This window comes from Nomia melanderi, unplaced genomic scaffold, assembly GCF_051020985.1.
Source record: "Nomia melanderi isolate GNS246 unplaced genomic scaffold, iyNomMela1 scaffold0788, whole genome shotgun sequence".
Lineage (NCBI taxonomy): Eukaryota > Metazoa > Arthropoda > Insecta > Hymenoptera > Halictidae > Nomia > Nomia melanderi.
The window spans coordinates 7501-15000 of record NW_027475902.1 but is presented as its reverse complement, the minus strand read 5'-3'; positions in this window follow the sequence as shown (position 1 = coordinate 15000).

The following is a 7500-nucleotide window of genomic DNA, read 5'->3' as shown; positions in this document are numbered from 1 at the left end:
AATATACGTTGTATCCAACCCAACATTCTGGGCTTACCACATAAGGGCCCCATTCGGTCTGAGACACCGACCCGTGGTCATGCTGTGTAGAGAAAAATTCGCAACGGAACGCGGTACAGAACAGTCGAGGAATGGACCTCGAGGAGCTGAACGACTGCTTCTCGACCGAGATCGTAGAATAGCCGCTCGCCCGCCGCTGCGCCGACCGGTCCGCTCGAACCGACGTGCTCTCTTATAGTAACCAAACGGGCGGCCGCGACGACCGCGGCGCCGGCCGCTCAGCACGGGCGCTTATGGTGGTAAACTGCCGCGCGTACAGACCAACCGGCCGGGCTGCTGGTACTTAGCCGCTGAAACTATGGTCGATTCGAACATATATTAACATACGATTTTTATTCGATAAATCGTTATTGTACATATTAAACGTTAGTTTCCACCGAAGAAAAATTTTTTTAGAATTTTTTTTTTCCAAAAATTGCAAGAGTAAACTTTTTTAATATTCGATTTAAAAATTTTTAAATGCTTAATCCTTACATTAAACTACTGGGAGAACTCAGAAATCATAATGAAAAAAATTACAAAATTTATTTTTCTCAGAAACTCCGAAAAACAGAGTGGTCGAATCCGTGCAAGCCGGAATTTTTCTAAGTCCCACGGTCAAGAGTAAACTTTTTTAATAAGCGTTTTAAAATTATTTCAATGTTTAATCCATGCGTAAACATGAAGTTTATTAACGTTTTTAACATTAAAAAAAATTACAAAAATTTATTTTTCGGAAAAATGGAAAAAACCGATTCGTCGGAGCGAGGTGTCCTGCCCGTGCGGTAATTCCAGCAGGCGAATCGGACTTCCCGAAATTTTTCTAAGTCCACGGTCGACACCAACTTTTTTAATAAGCGTTTTAAAATTATTTCAATGTTTAATCCATGCGTAACATGAAGTTTATTAACGTTTTTAACATTAAAAAAAATTACAAAAATTTATTTTTCGAAAAAAAGGAAAAAACCGATTCGGCGGAGCGAGGTGTCCAGCCCGTGCGGTAATTCCAGCAGGCGAATCGGACTTCCCGAAATTTTTCTAAGTCCCACGGTCGACACCAACTTTTTAATAAGCGTTTTAAAATTATTTCAATGTTTAATCCATGCGTAAACATGATGTTTATTAACGTTTTCAACGTTAAAAAAAATTACAAAAATTTATTTTTCAAAAAAAATGGAAAAAACCGATTCGTCGGAGCGAGGTGTCCTGCCCGTGCGGTAATTCCAGCAGGCGAATCGGACTTCCCGAAATTTTTCTAAGTCCCACGGTCGACACCAACTTTTTTAATAAGCGTTTTAAAATTATTTCAATGTTTAATCCATGCGTAAACATGAAGTTTATTAACGTTTTTAACATTAAAAAAAATTACAAAAATTTATTTTTCGGAAAAAATGGAAAAAACCGATTCGTCGGAGCGAGGTGTCCTGCCCGTGCGGTAATTCCAGCAGGCGAATCGGACTTCCCGAAATTTTTCTAAGTCCCACGGTCGACACCAACTTTTTTAATAAGCGTTTTAAAATTATTTCAATGTTTAATCCATGCGTAAACATGAAGTTTATTAACGTTTTTAACATTAAAAAAAATTACAAAAATTTATTTTTCGGAAAAAAAGGAAAAAACCGATTCGGCGGAGCGAGGTGTCCAGCCCGTGCGGTAATTCCAGCAGGCGAATCGGACTTCCCGAAATTTTTCTAAGTCCCACGGTCGACACCAACTTTTTTAATAAGCGTTTTAAAATTATTTCAATGTTTAATCCATGCGTAAACATGAAGTTTATTAACGTTTTTAACATTAAAAAAAATTACAAAAATTTATTTTTCGGAAAAAATGGAAAAAACCGATTCGTCGGAGCGAGGTGTCCTGCCCGTGCGGTAATTCCAGCAGGCGAATCGGACTTCCCGAAATTTTTCTAAGTCCCACGGTCGACACCAACTTTTTTAATAAGCGTTTTAAAATTATTTCAATGTTTAATCCATGCGTAAACATGAAGTTTATTAACGTTTTTAACATTAAAAAAAATTACAAAAATTTATTTTTCGGAAAAAAAGGAAAAAACCGATTCGGCGGAGCGAGGTGTCCAGCCCGTGCGGTAATTCCAGCAGGCGAATCGGACTTCCCGAAATTTTTCTAAGTCCCACGGTCGACACCAACTTTTTTAATAAGCGTTTTAAAATTATTTCAATGTTTAATCCATGCGTAAACATGATGTTTATTAACGTTTTTCAACGTTAAAAAAAATTACAAAAATTTATTTTTCAAAAAAAATGGAAAAAACCGATTCGTCGGAGCGAGGTGTCCTGCCCGTGCGGTAATTCCAGCAGGCGAATCGGACTTCCCGAAATTTTTCTAAGTCCCACGGTCGACACCAACTTTTTTAATAAGCGTTTTAAAATTATTTCAATGTTTAATCCATGCGTAAACATGAAGTTTATTAACGTTTTTAACATTAAAAAAAATTACAAAAATTTATTTTTCGGAAAAAATGGAAAAAACCGATTCGTCGGAGCGAGGTGTCCTGCCCGTGCGGTAATTCCAGCAGGCGAATCGGACTTCCCGAAATTTTTCTAAGTCCCACGGTCGACACCAACTTTTTTAATAAGCGTTTTAAAATTATTTCAATGTTTAATCCATGCGTAAACATGAAGTTTATTAACGTTTTTAACATTAAAAAAAATTACAAAAATTTATTTTTCGAAAAAAAGGAAAAAAACCGATTCGGCGGAGCGAGGTGTCCCAGCCCGTGCGGTAATTCCAGCAGGCGAATCGGACTTCCCGAAATTTTTCTAAGTCCCACGGTCGACACCAACTTTTTTAATAAGCGTTTTAAAATTATTTTCAATGTTTAATCCATGCGTAAACATGATGTTTATTAACGTTTTCAACGTTAAAAAAAATTACAAAAATTTATTTTTCAAAAAAAATGGAAAAAACCGATTCGTCGGAGCGAGGTGTCCTGCCCGTGCGGTAATTCCAGCAGGCGAATCGGACTTCCCGAAATTTTTCTAAGTCCCACGGTCGACACCAACTTTTTTAATAAGCGTTTTAAAATTATTTCAATGTTTAATCCATGCGTAAACATGAAGTTTATTAACGTTTTTAACATTAAAAAAAATTACAAAAATTTATTTTTCGGAAAAAATGGAAAAAACCGATTCGTCGGAGCGAGGTGTCCTGCCCGTGCGGTAATTCCAGCAGGCGAATCGGACTTCCCGAAATTTTTCTAAGTCCCACGGTCGACACCAACTTTTTTAATAAGCGTTTTAAAATTATTTCAATGTTTAATCCATGCGTAAACATGAAGTTTATTAACGTTTTTAACATTAAAAAAAATTACAAAAATTTATTTTTCGGAAAAAAAGGAAAAAACCGATTCGGCGGAGCGAGGTGTCCAGCCCGTGCGGTAATTCCAGCAGGCGAATCGGACTTCCCGAAATTTTTCTAAGTCCCACGGTCGACACCAACTTTTTTAATAAGCGTTTTAAAATTATTTCAATGTTTAATCCATGCGTAAACATGATGTTTATTAACGTTTTCAACGTTAAAAAAAATTACAAAAATTTATTTTTCAAAAAAAATGGAAAAAACCGATTCGTCGGAGCGAGGTGTCCTGCCCGTGCGGTAATTCCAGCAGGCGAATCGGACTTCCCGAAATTTTTCTAAGTCCCACGGTCGACACCAACTTTTTTAATAAGTGTTTTAAAATTATTTCAATGTTTAATCCATGCGTAAACATGAAGTTTATTAACGTTTTTAACATTAAAAAAAATTACAAAAATTTATTTTTCGGAAAAAATGGAAAAAACCGATTCGTCGGAGCGAGGTGTCCTGCCCGTGCGGTAATTCCAGCAGGCGAATCGGACTTCCCGAAATTTTTCTAAGTCCCACGGTCGACACCAACTTTTTTAATAAGCGTTTTAAAATTATTTCAATGTTTAATCCATGCGTAAACATGATGTTTATTAACGTTTTCAACGTTAAAAAAAAATTACAAAAATTTATTTTTCAAGAAAAATGGAAAATACCGATTCGGCGGAGCGAGGTGTCCAGCCCGTGCGGTAATTCCAGCAGGCGAATCGGACTTCCCGAAATTTTTCTAAGTCCCACGGTCGACACCAACTTTTTTAATAAGCGTTTTAAAATTATTTCAATGTTTAATCCATGCGTAAACATGATGTTTATTAACGTTTTCAACGTTAAAAAAAATTACAAAAATTTATTTTTCAAGAAAAATGGAAAATACCGATTCGGCGGAGCGAGGTGTCCAGCCCGTGCGGTAATTCCAGCAGGCGAATCGGACTTCCCGAAATTTTTCTAAGTCCCACGGTCGACACCAACTTTTTTAATAAGTGTTTTAAAATTATTTCAATGTTTAATCCATGCGTAAACATGACGTTTATTAACGTTTTTGACATTAAAAAAAATTACAAAAATTTATTTTTCAAAAAAAATGGAAAAAACCGATTCGTCGGAGCGAGGTGTCCAGCCCGTGCGGTAATTCCAGCAGGCGAATCGGACTTCCCGAAATTTTTCTAAGTCCCACGGTCGACACCAACTTTTTTAATAAGCGTTTTAAAATTATTTCAATGTTTAATCCATGCGTAAACATGATGTTTATTAACGTTTTCAACGTTAAAAAAAATTACAAAAATTTATTTTTCAAAAAAAATGGAAAAAAACCGATTCGTCGGAGCGAGGTGTCCTGCCCGTGCGGTAATTCCAGCAGGCGAATCGGACTTCCCGAAATTTTTCTAAGTCCCACGGTCGACACCAACTTTTTTAATAAGCGTTTTAAAATTATTTCAATGTTTAATCCATGCGTAAACATGAAGTTTATTAACGTTTTTAACATTAAAAAAAATACAAAAATTTATTTTTCGGAAAAAATGGAAAAAACCGATTCGTCGGAGCGAGGTGTCCTGCCCGTGCGGTAATTCCAGCAGGCGAATCGGACTTCCCGAAATTTTTCTAAGTCCCACGGTCGACACCAACTTTTTTAATAAGCGTTTTAAAATTATTTCAATGTTTAATCCATGCGTAAACATGAAGTTTATTAACGTTTTTAACATTAAAAAAAATTACAAAAATTTATTTTTCGGAAAAAAAGGAAAAAACCGATTCGGCGGAGCGAGGTGTCCAGCCCGTGCGGTAATTCCAGCAGGCGAATCGGACTTCCCGAAATTTTTCTAAGTCCCACGGTCGACACCAACTTTTTTAATAAGCGTTTTAAAATTATTTCAATGTTTAATCCATGCGTAAACATGAAGTTTATTAACGTTTTTAACATTAAAAAAAATTACAAAAATTTATTTTTCGGAAAAAATGGAAAAAACCGATTCGTCGGAGCGAGGTGTCCTGCCCGTGCGGTAATTCCAGCAGGCGAATCGGACTTCCCGAAATTTTTCTAAGTCCCACGGTCGACACCAACTTTTTTAATAAGCGTTTTAAAATTATTTCAATGTTTAATCCATGCGTAAACATGATGTTTATTAACGTTTTCAACGTTAAAAAAAAATTACAAAAATTTATTTTTCAAAAAAAATGGAAAAAACCGATTCGTCGGAGCGAGGTGTCCTGCCCGTGCGGTAATTCCAGCAGGCGAATCGGACTTCCCGAAATTTTTCTAAGTCCCACGGTCGACACCAACTTTTTTAATAAGTGTTTTAAAATTATTTCAATGTTTAATCCATGCGTAAACATGACGTTTATTAACGTTTTTGACATTAAAAAAAATTACAAAAATTTATTTTTCAAAAAAAATGGAAAAAACCGATTCGTCGGAGCGAGGTGTCCAGCCCGTGCGGTAATGCCAGCAGGCGATCCGGGGTACTCGAAATTTTTCTAAGTCCCGACGGTCAAGAGTAAACTTTTTCATCGCATATTTCAAAATTTTTCAATGTTTAATCTACGCATAAAAACGCAGTTTATCGCAGTTTTTAACGTTGAGAAAATTGACAAAAATTTTTTTTTCACTGAAAATGGAAAAAATGTATCGGTCGATGCGGGCTATCCAGGCCGTGCGGTAATTCCAGCAGGCGATCCGGGTACTCGAAATTTTTCTAAGTCCCGACGGTCAAGAGTAAACTTTTTCATCACATATTTCAAAATTTTTTTAATGTTTAATCCACGCATAAAAACGCAGTTTATTAACGTTTTTAACGTTGAGAAAATTGACAAAAATTTTTTTTTCACTGAAAATGGAAAAAATGTATCGGTCGATGCGGGCTATCCAGGCCGTGCGGTAATTCCAGCAGGCGATCCGGGGTACTCGAAATTTTTCTAAGTCCCGACGGTCAAGAGTAAACTTTTTCATCACAATTTCAAAATTTTTTTAATGTTTAATCCACGCATAAAAACGCAGTTTATTAACGTTTTTAACGTTGAGAAAATTGACAAAAATTTTTTTTTCACTGAAAATGGAAAAAATGTATCGGTCGATGCGGGCTATCCAGGCCGTGCGGTAATTCCAGCAGGCGATCCGGGGTACTCGAAATTTTTCTAAGTCCCGACGGTCAAGAGTAAACTTTTTCATCACATATTTCAAAATTTTTTTAATGTTTAATCCACGCATAAAAACGCAGTTTATTAACGTTTTTAACGTTGAGAAAATTGACAAAAATTTTTTTTTCACTGAAAATGGAAAAAATGTATCGGTCGATGCGGGCTGTCCAGGCCGTGCGGTAATTCCAGCAGGCGATCCGAGGTACTCGAAATTTTTCTAAGTCCGAACGGTCAAGAGTAAACTTTTTCATCACATATTTCAAAATTTTTTTAATGTTTAATCCACGCATAAAAACGCAGTTTATTAACGTTTTTAACGTTGAGAAAATTGACAAAAATTTTTTTTTCACTGAAAATGGAAAAAATGTATCGGTCGATGCGAGCTGTCCAGGCCGTGCGGTAATTCCAGCCGGCGATCCGAGGTACTCGAAATTTTTCTAAGTCCGAACGGTCAAGAGTAAACTTTTTCATCACATATTTCAAAATTTTTTCAATGTTTAATCCACTCATAAAAACGCAGTTTATTAACGTTTTTAACGTTGAGAAAATTGACAAAAATTTTTTTTTCACTGAAAATGGAAAAAATGTATCGGTCGATGCGGGCTGTCCAGGCCGTGCGGTAATTCCAGCAGGCGATCCGGGGTACTCGAAATTTTTCTAAGTCCGAACGGTCAAGAATAAACTTTTTTATTACATGTTTTAAAAATTTTTCAATGCTTAATCCGTGCATAAGAGTGCAGTTTATTAACGTTTTTAAGGTTGAAAAAATTGACAAAAATTTTTTTTCTCTGAAAATGAAAAAAATGTATCGGTCGAAGCGGGCTGTCCAGGCCGCGCGGTAATGCCAGCAGGTCGAACGGGGCGACCCGAAATTTTTCTAAGTCCCTGCGGTCAAGAATAAACTTTTTTATTATGCGTTTTAAAATTTTTTCGGCGCTTAATCCATGGATAAAAAGGCAGCCC